The 13,206-nt window shown below is 41.9% G+C and overlaps 1 protein-coding gene across 1 annotated transcript in view; it reads right to left on the bottom strand.

Moving 5' to 3' along the window:
* The window catches only part of PSD3 (pleckstrin and Sec7 domain containing 3), a 696,970-nt gene that overhangs the window by 562,063 nt on the left and 121,701 nt on the right, over window positions 1–13,206 (bottom strand). The gene's annotated exons all lie outside the window — the stretch shown is intronic.

Genomic DNA, 13,206 nt, shown 5'->3' on the forward strand with positions numbered 1-13,206 from the left:
CCAGGCTGGAGTGCATGGAGCAATCACCACTCACTGCAGCCTCGAACTCCTGGGCTCAAGCGACCCCCCAACATCCTGACAAGTTGAGACCACAGACAAGTGCCAGCACACCCAGTTCACTCTTTAAAAGACATTTCTTTGTAGAGACAGAGTCTCTCTCTATTGCCTAGGCTGCTCTCGAACTCCTGGGCTCAAGCAATTCCCCTACCTGGGCCTCCCAAGGTGCTGGGATTACAGGTGTGAGCCCCCAGGCCTGGCCAGGACCTTTTGTTGGTCCTCACTCCCTCTGGCCCTCCCACTGCTCCAGGATTTCCATATTCTCACTCCACACACTGGGGAATGCTAGGACCATGAGGGGCCATCAGTGAGCTCACTACAAGTCTGTGCTTGTAAGCGTCACTGTGGCTTCGCCAGTGTTTCCTGATGTCCTGTGCACTTGCCAAAGACATCCTTCCCCAGCTCCTCTTCACACAGGCTATTGCTTCTTCCCCTCCCCTGTAGAAAGGGAGACATCCAAGCTGGGGGCCAGACTTCTGCTCCACTCCAACACATCTATATCTACAGACTCTGTTCCTGCCAGTCCCTGAGATGTTGGTCCCGCTTTCTAAAGTGAAAGCCACATTCTAGTCTAAGATGAGAATAATTGTCAGAGGACTGAAGCTACCCGTTCAAGGTTGGAGAGTTAGTAAGAGGCAGAGATTTGGCTAGCATTCAAGTCCCCTGATACCCGGATGAGCACCCTTTCCTTGGCTCGTCACTATCTGTATCTTCCTTTCTGTAGTCTTAATCCAAGAGGTTCAAGTACGTGACAGATGTATGTCATTAATACATTTAAAAAATACTGGCATAAAATCACTGAAATTCACATTGTGAATGCCTATTGGCTTTAATCTGTCAAGTTTCTTTTACTTGAATTATTTATTTCCTTTCTTTTCATTACACTCTTTCTGTTTGTTTCGTTTTGAGGCAGGGTCTTGCTCTGTTGTCCAGGCTGGAGTGCAGTGGCATGATCATGGCTCACTGTAGCCTCAACCTGCCAGGCTCAAGCAATCCTTCTACCTCAGTCTCCCAAGTAGCTAGGACCAGGAGTATGTGCCACTACATCCAGCTAATTTTTTTTTTTTTTTAAATTTCTTGGTAGAGAAGGAGTCTTTCTGTGTTGCCCAGGCTAGCCTGGAACTCCTGGGCTCAAGCAATCCTGCTTCAGCCTCTCAAAGTGCTGAGATTACAGGCATGAACCATCACACCCAGCCCACACTGCTTCTTCAAGACAAATCACTCCAGTCCCAGAACTACCTAGGGATTAATAGAAAACCTTCTACACTAACAGTGAAAACTGAAGTTATTGAAATTCAGCTGCCTTTCCCAGTAGTTTCCATTTTGTTTCCCCACATTTTCTCTGGGTTTCTACTGTGCTGGGGATGCCAGCTGAGGGTGGGTGACAGTTGTGCTGGCTGACAATCAGGGAGGTCCCCCCCACCTGCAGAGCCCCTGAAGTAGGTACCTGAGTTGCAAGGGCATTTCAGCAGGTAGCAGACCCACTTTCACCCCGTTGCCTCTTCATGCATTACTGACATGGAACCAAACACATCCACTGTGTTCGCGCCTCTGAAAATGTTTGGATTTAAAGACAGCATCTGAAAAAACGTCTCTCTAAAGCCCCTTGCTTTCAAGAAGGTCTCTTGGCATTAAGTCAACACCTTTCTTTCTCCATTGCCTATTTCTCCTGGTGTTTAGAGTAAAATTGTTATTCGCCTCTTCCTTTTTTTCCCCAAGTACTTTGGGAAGAATTCGTTTTTGTTTGGTTCGTGTTAAACCCATCTTTAAAACCTGTATGGCTATTTTCTAAGTTTTCAAAACTCATCATCTACTTTAATCACATTTTCCAGGCACTATTTCAATCCAGATAATTTGAAGGCACCACGCTTCAGAACTCAGAGCTGGCACACACACGACCTGAGAAGAGGGCTTGCTCACCAAGTTTACAGCAATCAGATTTGGAAGGAGTGAATGGTTGTTTGTGTTTAAAAATAGTTGAATATGGGAGGCTTTTTCCAGTTACTGTGGAGAGACGCCTTTAGGTCTGATTAGCCCCCAAACCACAAACTATAAATGCTTTATAGCTTGTGGGAATAAATATATCCTGAGATAACCTGGGACATTCATTCCAAAGCTATAATAATCTGGACACAACAAACCCAAGGCTGAACTATTAGATGAAGTCTAATAATGTTCATTCTTAATAAAAAAATTATTATATATAACTTAGTGCAACTATACTTTTATACAATCCTTTTTCCTTCTCAAAATATATACATCTGCTGAATCATTTTATCTTTCCAGAAACTTTGCCTCCAATTTTTGTTGTTGTTGTTCGCTTGTTTGTTTTTGAGACAAAGTCTCACTCTGTCACCCAAACTGGAGTGCAGCGGTGCGATCTTGGCTCACTGGAACCTCCTCCTCCTGGGCTCAAGCGACTCTTTTGCCTCAGCCTCCTAAATGGCTGGGATTACAGGTCTGTACCACTACACCCAGTTAATTTTTGTATTTTTAGTAGAGACAAGGTTTCACCATGTTGGCCAGGGTGGTCTCAAACTCCTGACCTCAAGTGATCCGCCCGCCTTGGCCTCCCAAAGTGCTGGGATTACAGGTGTGAGCCACCATGCCCAGCACCTCCAATTTCTTTCTAATGTAATCTATCCCTTGTATTGTTGCTAGAGATATTTGTCCATAACACGGATCCAAACAATTTGTTTTTTTGGGGTCAAAATATTTCATGTTTCTCTATTATCCATAAAGTCTGAACTCTCCACTATGACATTCAGTACTCCCCACAATCTGGCCTCTCATTTTCTAGCTTTGTGTGCCTCTAATAACACTTTACTATTTCAGCTACTTTCCTCTCAATAATGAACACTCAGCAAATATTTATTAAGCATCTATATTACATGCCTTGAACTTTGCTAAGTGTCAGGTTAATGTTGGTGAATAAAAGAGTTATGTCTCCAGGTCTTGTGTAGCTTTCCATCAAGTCACTAAAGGAGAAGATAATAGAATTAAAAAACAAACCAATTCATACCAATTCATTGTGAGAAGTGTCACGAAGCACATGCCGTAACAGAGAATCACAAGGGAAAGGCACTTCACCAGAGATCAAGGAGGACTTCTCTAAAAAGATTACATGGTGGAACATGGACTGTGCATTCCAGGCAGAGGGACTAGCATGTGTGAAGCCTCTGAATCAGACCTGTTTGCAACGTGGGCTATGTAAAGTGAATATTCACAGCAGAGGACAGTGTGACAGGAACATCTCAGGGCAAGGGGCGTTATGCAGCCCACCACAGTCACTGACTTGAAAACTCACCATTGGATTTGACATCCTGGAGTACATTGGGATGAGAAATACAATTTTGGCAGAAAACAGTTTGGAGTTGGTGGAGGAGTGAATGAGAAACCAAGGAATAGAAGGATCGTAGACAGATAATCCTTTAGAGAAGTTCTGCTTTGATAGGTGGTAGCTTAAGGGGTTTGAGGAGGGAGATACTAGAATGTGTGTCTACGCCAAGACTGATTGAGTAAAGAGAGGGAGATTGATTCTGCAGGAGAACTGGAAGTTGAGCTTACCAGAGAAGTAGAAGAGCACCGACAAGCAACTGAGAGCTCACTTGAAGTCTAAAGTCATGAATTGGGAATGAAAGAAATAGTATAACTTTCTGCAGTTGTGCTCATGCACAGAGAAAGCAGAAGGCTGAGTTTATCCTTGAAGCTATGGAAGATAAAGGAATTTATGGTCTCTGTAAAAAGTAACTAGAATGGTGGAATATGGAATTGAAACTAGGCAAGAAAGGAGGCATTTATGAGGATATCAATGAACAGTGAGAAAGTGAGAGAATGGATGGAGTGGAGGCCATGAAGAAATTGAAGGACTTTTCTAGTAAGGATACTTGAACAAATAAACTAGAAGGTTATGGAATGGCCCAAGACCTTGATGTTGGCCTTCAAGATTTTAGAGATGGTGCAATGGCCCACGGAGTAACTATTGGAGTGGGTGACTGAAGTAGACAGAAATAAAAGATCACTTGAGATAAGGAGGTGAAGAAACTGAGATGCCAGGGGACTGAAATGACCTTTCCTCGGAATGCTGAGGTTACAAAGAGTGATGACAGAATTTGGGGTGGAGAGGAAGACAGGGAACCAGAAACTAAAATCTTCAGTGAATGAAGAGGAGTGGGTGGGGAGATGGTGGCAACAAAGAAGATGGTGTATCCAAGTCACACGAACGCCAAAGGGCAAAGTTTCTGCAGGAACAGGGGAACGATGGTCTGGTGGTGACCGAGGAAAGGAAGGAAAACACCCACCTTACATGGTTACATGGAGTATGGGAAATAAAACAGCCTTTGGTGGCCATGGGAGAAGTGGTTTCAGAAAACCACCACATTTCAGAATGCAGGTGAAGAGAATGTTACAAGGGGAGGCTGTGAGGCAGAAACATTTTAGAGTGGAATAGAAGGAGAACTTGGTCAAAGAGGAGTAAACAGAGATGTGTGAGCATGAGAGCTCTGGTGACAGCGGATGATGGGATTTTGGGACCTCTTCTGTGGTTGAGGCAAAGGGAGATGTGCACAATTAGATTTGGCCTGATGGCCTCTTACAGGAGGCTTGGCTCTGGTGGTCTGGGACCACAGTCCTGCCCATGTAGTCCAGGGTGGCAGCTCCCCTGGGACACCCTGCATGAATATCTTCCTGCTGGATCCATGTCCTCGCAGTCCTCCAACACATTCTAGATTTTCCCCTTTCTGAGCTTGGTCCCCAGTGCTCCTCCATGCAAGATGCTCTTACCTGCTAGTGCTACCTAATTTAGTCCCATCTGTCTTTAATGCCTGACACGAATGTCACTCTTTCTGCAACATCCTGCAAGATCCTTTCAATCAGAGACCACTACTCCCGCTTCTGAATTTATGTAAGTGGAGTGGGATATGCAATTCAAAATGGGATGTTTTAAGACATTTTTTTCCCTCTTCAGCAGAAAACTTTTTTTATGTGCATTTTTGAGGCAGCGGTTATATGCTGAAGGGAGGTCCCTGTAGTTCTAAGGACCCCAAACCTCCCTTCCAGGAAGGCTAAACAGAATTTGTGTTGTGTTGCCAAGGGTTAGAGCTCTAATTTTTGTCTTTCTTTTCTTTCTTCTTTCTCTCTCTCTTTCTTTTTTTGAGACAGGGTCTTGCTCTATTGCCCAGGGCTAGAGTACAGTGATGCAATCACAGCTCACTGCAGCCTTGAACTCCTGGGCTCACATGATCCTCCTGCCTCGGCCTCCCGAAGCAGGGGACTGTAGTTTGAGGGACCCCTGAATTTCTGATTAGGAAAGAGACAGAGAATGAGGCTTTGGTGAAGGAAGCCTAAACAGAGTGTGGGTGGAAGCTGTTTGCAGGGAATCTGAGAAGCCAACAGGAAATGGGCAGAGGGGATCTGAGCTTGGAGTGTTCGGATGCCAGCAGCCATCCAGGGGGCCATAGAAGCCCATTCTTAGAAAGTTCTAGGGTGAGGGAAAAGAAGCAGGGACTGTACAAAACCAGAACCCAGATCCGAGGCCTGACTTTAATCTTCTCCTGAGTGAATATCACTCATCGGTACCAGAGCCCTCACCTGTCCACAGATGGTGCCTTACAAAAGCTGCAGTTGCTGGCTCAGCTGCTTTCCAGTTCCTGGCAAGGAGCCTTGTGCGTATGTGGTAGATGCTCAAATAAGTGTATTGAGTTAGTAGACTATCCTCTGAGATAGGCAGATGTGTTAGTCCATCCTTGCATTGCTATAAAGAGATACCTGAGACTGGGTAATTTATAAAGAAAAGAGGTTTGATTGGCTCATGGTTCTGTGGTCTGTATAGGAAGCATAGTGGCTTCCGCTTGGCTTCTGGGGAGGCCTCAGGAGACTTACAATTATGTTGGAAGGTGAAGCAGGAGCAAGCACCTTACACGGTGAAAGCAGGAGCCAGGCAGGGGGAGGTGCCACACACTTTTAAACGACCAGATCTCACAAAGACTCACTATCCTGAAAACAGCACCAAGGAGAGTGGCGCTAAACCATTCGTGAGAAATCTGCCCTTGAGATCCAATCACTTCGCACCAGGCCCCACTTTCAACATTAGGGATAACATTTCAACAGGAGATTTGGGCGGGGACACACATCCAGACTATATTAGTAGGTCAATCACCTCAACCTTGTTATACTTCAGAATCTCCAGGAGTAACTTCATACATTACTCCTGGAGATTCTAAAGTATAACAAGGTTAAGGTGATTTCTTTATATTTACTTAAATAGCAACTGACAGAGGAAGCAAAAATTCAGGCTACTTCATGTATGGGTATCTTTGTCATTTGTTTTAGCCTCAGCTGTGCCGCTCCCCTGAAGGAACAGAATGAGAGTCTGCCACTAAGGTGACAACTTGCAGAAAAGAAAGGCAAGATTTTATGAATCCATAGTGTCATTTTCCCTTTGCAAAGAGCTTGTATAAACAAGGCCATTTAAAAATACTCTTCTGATATGAACTCTACAATAACCATAGTGTAAAAATTGGAGTCCATATGGACACAACCCGGGAGATAATATGCAAAAATTAAAGTAGTTGCAGAGTTAGGTTCAGATGATGAGTAATGGCCCCTGACTTTTCTTCAAACACTAGTTTCCTTTTTTGTATGTTACCTTTTCAGTACAAATGCTTCAGGAAATTCTCCACTTTAGAATAAGGCACCTTGTTATATAAAGTCAACATAAGAACTTAATTGCTGTTAAAAACAATCGCAGATAGAAAGTGTTTCCTCAGCTCTGCCCCTGGAACACGGAAAGAATGCTCTTTAGGGCAGAGCAGCACCAGAAGCCCTCCCACAGGGGGGGACATTGTAGTTGGCATCCAAAAGGCCCCGAGTATTAATTGGGGACTTTAGGGTTGAATGACACAGCTGCAGGTGCCTTTATCAAAATGCAGTGAGTGGGAAGCTGAAGACATGGCCAAGGAGCAGAGCTGTGGAAAATGGGAGGGAGGCGAAGTCTGTGATATCAGCTTCAGATCATCATCATCAAACTCTATCCACTGCCAGTCTCCCCCTGCCCAATGCTCATCAGCTGTCACCCTGATACCTCTAGCTGGCAGCTCCTGAGTAAATTCTGACTACAGCAGATGAGATCTCAGGACACTCAGATCCATCAGCTGCATGCACTCGAATTAGACTTGCTGCCATAGGCTGCCAGGTTTGGAGGGCCCGAGGCATCATGCCCCCCATGTCAGAGCCTTCTCTTGAGTCTGGCATGTAGGAGAAGCTTATTCAAAGTTCAGCCTGATCAAATTACCTTCTGCTGTTAGAAGTCAGGTTAGTGGTTTCCTTGAGGGTGAATGGGTCACAGAAGAAAGAAAGAATTCCTGAAGTGATAGTAAAGTTCTCTTTCTTGATCTGGGCGTTACTTGGGTATTTCACTTTGTGCAAATTCATTAAGGTGTTGTACATTTATTCTATGTACACTTTTTCTTATATGTTTTATAATTTAATAAAAAGTAAGGAAGAAGAGAGGAAAGAGAGGGAGAAAACAGGAAAGGAGGAAAAGAAGGAAGAGAAACTTGATAACAACACTAGATCGAGGAGCTTGAGTCTGATTCTATAGGCAATTTGAGTGCCACTCTAGTTTGTTTAGTTGAGTATGGCATGATAGTTGCATTATTATAGGAAGATTAATTTTACTGCGGAGAGCAGTTTAAATGGGATGAAACTGAAGGCAAGAAAGTGAGGGAAGAGTTACAGTGACCTAAGTCTGCATGATGAGGGCTGAGACTAGACTGGGAGGATGGTGATGATAGTTAAAAGGGTAGTGAGGGCCATTCACCACATAAAGAGCCAGTTTTAAGATCAGCTATTACATAAGTGAGCCAACATTCAGCACACACTACAGGCTGTTTATATGTGTAATATTTAATATCGTGTTGCACATTCACTTTGCTTAAATTGTAATAAGAAATTTTGTCATTATCAGTTGGCATAGGACTACTCACATAGACTCAGGTCCATGGCTGACGGCTACAGCTCTGGGTCTAACCAGTCTCTATTCTCAGATATGGACCATTTGTCAGGAGGCAAGAGCAAGGGCCTAGGATTGACTCTAGCACAGACTAACCAACTGATTGGCAACATGAGCCTTGCTTTTTTGCTTTGTTATGGTTTGGTTTGGTTTGGTTTTTAATACATCATGATAACACTGGTGTCAAATGCTTAGCTTGCCAGATAAAGCTACTACACTTTCTGGGAGCTGTTCAAAAGATTAATATAATGGCTATATGTTTGAGATTAAAGAGGTAGTTGCTTCCTGCAGCCTATAAAGAAGACTTTAAAAGATGAGATCGAACAGATTGATGCGTATCTTTCTGCAAAACAATATGAAAAATATATTGGCACAGTGCCCTTAGTACAACTTAGATTTATGCAAAACTTTCATTTTTCACCATCCAAAATTAACAAACTCAGAATGACACAAATGTGTTGAAATGCAATGCAAACTAAACATTTTAGTACATCGTCCTACAGTTCAACAGAATGTTGATATTTAATTTCACATTAGGCACCTCATTTAATTTCTGCATGATGATCCAATGGGCAGAAAAAGATGAATTGCTGACACACTGACTTTTTTTCAACTCCCAAAAGGGAAACAAAAGTTTGCAGTCAGAGACAAGTGAGGAGTTCATGTGTTTCATTAGTTTGCATAAATCTGTAATTATGTACAAAAATAATTTGTATGTACTGTGCTAACTGTGTGATGATTACTATTTAGCTTTGCTCTGATGCCAATCATTGAAATATAATCCAATTTTATTAAGTTCCTCAGAGCCTGGGAGAATGTTAGCTACAAGCCCGTTCTCCGCTCATTAGCATTGACCTTTATGGTTTGTTTATTTGGAATTTAATTTTTTTGGCCTCCTGCCCCTAAGTTAACTAGCCTTTGTTTAATAATCTATACTGTCATTATGCCCTCTTGACCCAGAAGAGAGGCAGATGAATGGGAGTACCGCTGCCAACTTTACAGCTTCTGCACATAGGCAATGTGCCCAAATTCCTAGCATTTGACTCTGATTTCTTTTGGAACAAAGGGAGTGAAGAGAAAGAGAAGAACAGGTATTCAAGGTCCTTGTGGACTCATAATTAAGCACTGTTATATAATGTGATTAAATACCACAGGGCATATAGTAAGTCCAATATCAATATCATTTATTATCATTATTGTTGATGGTGTTGGCTCTTCATATTTTTGAGCACCTCCACTTCAGTCTTGTGCCCCATCTTGAGGTTTTGTTCAAAGGTCTTGTACCCCCCAAATCTAAGTCCTACCTAACAGAGCAGCTGTTTTCTTTCTACCCTCTTCAAAAGGAACATGAAAATGATCAGATAAAATGATCAGCCAGATAGGCGAAGATATGTGAAGACATGCTAAAAGAGAAGAACACTTGAGCCTGCAAGAAGACCAAACAGCGTCATGTTCAAAATCTATCAAATCTGAATGGCATGCGTAAGATGAACATGGGTAGACCCTAAATCTACAGGTATTCAGATGACAAGTGGACTCTGAAGTTTAATGATTGAGAGCTTAAGACAAAATGAATTTCTTACTTCAGATAGTAGGTAATAAACTTAAAAATTAACTACTGAAATGGTCATGTAGGACATATACATTTTTTAATTAAAAAAATTTTTAGAGATAGGGTCTTGCTCTGTTGCTAAGGTTGGAGTGCAGTGGCATGATCATAGTTCACTGCAGCCTAAACCTTCTGGGCGCAAGCAATCCTCCTGCCTCAGCCTCTTGAGTAGCTGGGACTACAAGCATGCACTACCACACCTGGCTAATTAAAATTTGTTTGTTTGTTTTTTTTTTTTTTGTAGAAACAGGGTCTTGCTATGTTGCCAAGACTGGTCCTCAAACTCCTGGCCTCAAGCAGTCCTCCTGCCTCAGCCTCCCAAAGTGTTGGGATTACAGGCATGAGCCACAGTGCCCATAGGAAATATAATTGAATTACAAAAAGGTCAGAAATATTTAACAATCATTCTTTAAGTATCTATTATGAAATGATGCAAATTACTAGCCAGGGATGGTGGCATGTGCTTATGGTTTCAGCTACTCAGGAGGCTGAGGCTGGAGGATCACTTGAAGCCATGAGTTCGAAACCAGCCTGGGCAACACAGCAAGATCCCATCTCTACAAAAAATACAAAAATCAGCCAGGCATGGTAGTGTGCGCCTACAGGCTCAGTTACTTGGGAAGCTGAGGTGGGAGGACTGCTTGAGCCCAGGAGGTCGAGGCTGCAGTGAGCTACGATTGTACCATTGTACTCCAACCTGGGCAACAAAGCAAGAAAGCAAGACATTATCTCAAATTAAAAAACAAAAACTGCCTAAAAATTTGGGAAATGATTATATTTGAAATAATATAAATAATTAAATAATTATATTATATTTAAAAGAAAATACATTTTAAAAGGAAAAAATTAAAATTAAATGTATATCACAAATACAGTAATACAAAAATATGGAAGCTTGTGACAAAAGATAATTTATTAAAATGAAAGTAATTCTGGTAGGATTGGAGGCAGTCTTCTCCATTCAGAGAGCTATTTAATATGATTTTATTTTAACATTTTCCGTTTTACTTTTTTCTATTCTTTTATTTCGACTTTTCGATGTTATGTTTTAGGTGTGTCTCATAAATAGCATATAGCTGGAATTTTTTCCTCAGTGGTGACAATCTCCCTCTCTCATGGTTTACTTTGCTTTTAACTTGTAAAATGATATAATTTACGTTCATTGTGCTTATTGATATAGACTTGTTTGTAAAACATTAACTGATTCTTTTCATTTGTCCTACTTTTTCCATGCCTCTTTTGTCATCTTCCTTGCATTTAAAAAAAAATTAACAAGGTTTTTATTCATTTTTTAAAAATTCTCTGGCTTCTTTTATTTTCTTTTGGTTTGGAAGCTAAATATTCTATTGTTATTTTTCTGTTACTTTCCTTGAAACTTAAGTAAACAAAGCCCAAGTGTAACCAGTATCTTAGTCTTCTCCTCAAACTAAAATAACCTTAGAATATTTTATTCCACAATTAGACATCATAATTTTTATTATAAACAACATGCTTTCTTTTTTCATTTTTTAAGAGATGAGGTCTCACTCTATCGCCCAGGTTAGAGTGCAGTGGTGGATGGTCTTGCAGGTGCAGTTGCCCCCTGCAACTTCAGCCTCCAACTCCTGGGCCGAAACACTCCTCCAGCCTCAGCCTCCTGAGTAGCTAGAACTGCAGGCATGTATCACCAAACCTGGCTAATTGTTTTAGTTCTGTAGAGATGGGGTCTCACTATGTTGCCCACACTGGTCTTGAACTCTTGGGCTGAAGCAATTCTGCCACCTTTGCCTCCTAAATTGCTGGGACTTACAGGCATAAGCCACCATGCCTGGCCAATAAACTACATATTTTCTAATATATTTGCTCACCATTCCTACTTGCGTATCATACAATCCTTCTAAAATCATTTCCCTTTATCTTGAAGTAGAGTCTTCAGAAGTTTCTTTAGTAAACGTCTGCTGGTGGCAACTTCCCCAGCCTTTCATTATCTAAAACGGTTGTTGTTTTACTCTCATTCTTGAGTTTTTTCTGGGTTTTCATTCAGCTGTTGATGATATTGTTCCACAATATCTGACTTTGTCTTTTATTTTATAATATTTTATTGATGCACAACAGGCACACATCATTCTGGCTTCCTTTCTGTGTGTGTTGACATGTCTTCCATGTTTCATTGTCATACTTCTATAAGTGCTCCACCTTTTTCCTTTGTCTGCTTTTAAGATCTTCTCTTTGCTTTTGATATTTTGCAGTTTCACTAGCGCTAATCTAGGTAGAGTTTTATTTTTGTTGATCTTGTTTGCTAAGCTTTCTGCACATTTAAGTTTTTCATCAGAAACCCACTTTGCTCTTCAGTTACCACCTCTCCTCTGTTCTTTCTATTCTCTACCTCTGTGACTCTGATTGATTATATGTACGGTAGGCCTCATCATTGCATCCTCCATATTCCTTCCACATAGTTCCTATGTCTAGGCTGATATAGTCTCTCTTCAGTTGCCATTAATTCACTATTGAATCTGTTCATTGAGTTTTTATTTTAACAATTATATTTCTCACTTTTTTTGTACTCTGTGCTTGTCCAATCCCTCTCTCCCTCCCTTCCTTCCTTCCCTTCCTCCTTCTCTCCCTCTCTCCCTATTTTCCTCCCTCCCTCCCCTCCCCCTTCCCTTCCCTCCCCCTTCCTTCCTCCTCTCCTTTCCTCCCTTCCCTTCCCTTCTCTTCCCTTCCCTTCCCCTTCCTTCCTTCCTTCCTTCCTTCCTTCCTTCCTTCCTTCCTTCCTTCCTTCCTTCCTTCCTTCCTTCCTTCCTTCCTTCCCTCCCTCCCTCCCTCCCTCCCTCCCTCCCTCCCTCCTTCCCCCACTTTCTCTCCCTCTCTCTCTCTTTTTCTTTCTCGTCCTTGTTTTTGGTTGTTTAGTTTTGGGTTTTTGTTTGTTTGTTTTGTTTTGAGACAGGGTCTCCCTCTGTCACCCAGGCTGAAGTGCAGTGGCATGACCATGACTCACTGCAGCCTCAACATCCCAGACTCAAGCGATCCTCTCACCTCAGCCTCCCAGGTAGCTGGCACTACAGGTGCAAGCCACCACACCTGGCTAATTTTTGTATTTTTTGTAGAGATAAGGGTCTTGCCATGTTGCTCAGGCTGGTCTGAAACTCCTGGCCTCAAGTGATCTGCCTGCCTCAGCCTCCCAAAGTGCTGGGATTACAAGCATAATCCACTGTGCTTGGCTATAATTTTCATTTTTGAAAGTTCCATTAGGCTCTTTTGTAAATCTCCCTACCATTTGGTTTCTTGATCAAGTTTATGATCCCATTCTTTATTTCTACAAATACTTCTCACTTAATTATTTTATATCTTTTAATAATTTTAAAATCTGAACAGCTTGGGGTCTAAGTCAGTTTATTTTCTTCTTATTCATCAATCTGACTTGTTTCTTTGTTTTTGCTGATCTTTGACTGTGAACTCATATTTGCTTGATATTAATCCATGCAAATGATGCCGATTTCTAAAAAGAGAACTTGTGCCTGTTTTTGCTGTTACTGAAACGGGCACTTTT

The sequence above is a fragment of the Macaca mulatta genome, chromosome 8, assembly GCF_049350105.2.
Source record: "Macaca mulatta isolate MMU2019108-1 chromosome 8, T2T-MMU8v2.0, whole genome shotgun sequence".
In the NCBI taxonomy this organism is placed as follows: domain Eukaryota; kingdom Metazoa; phylum Chordata; class Mammalia; order Primates; family Cercopithecidae; genus Macaca; species Macaca mulatta.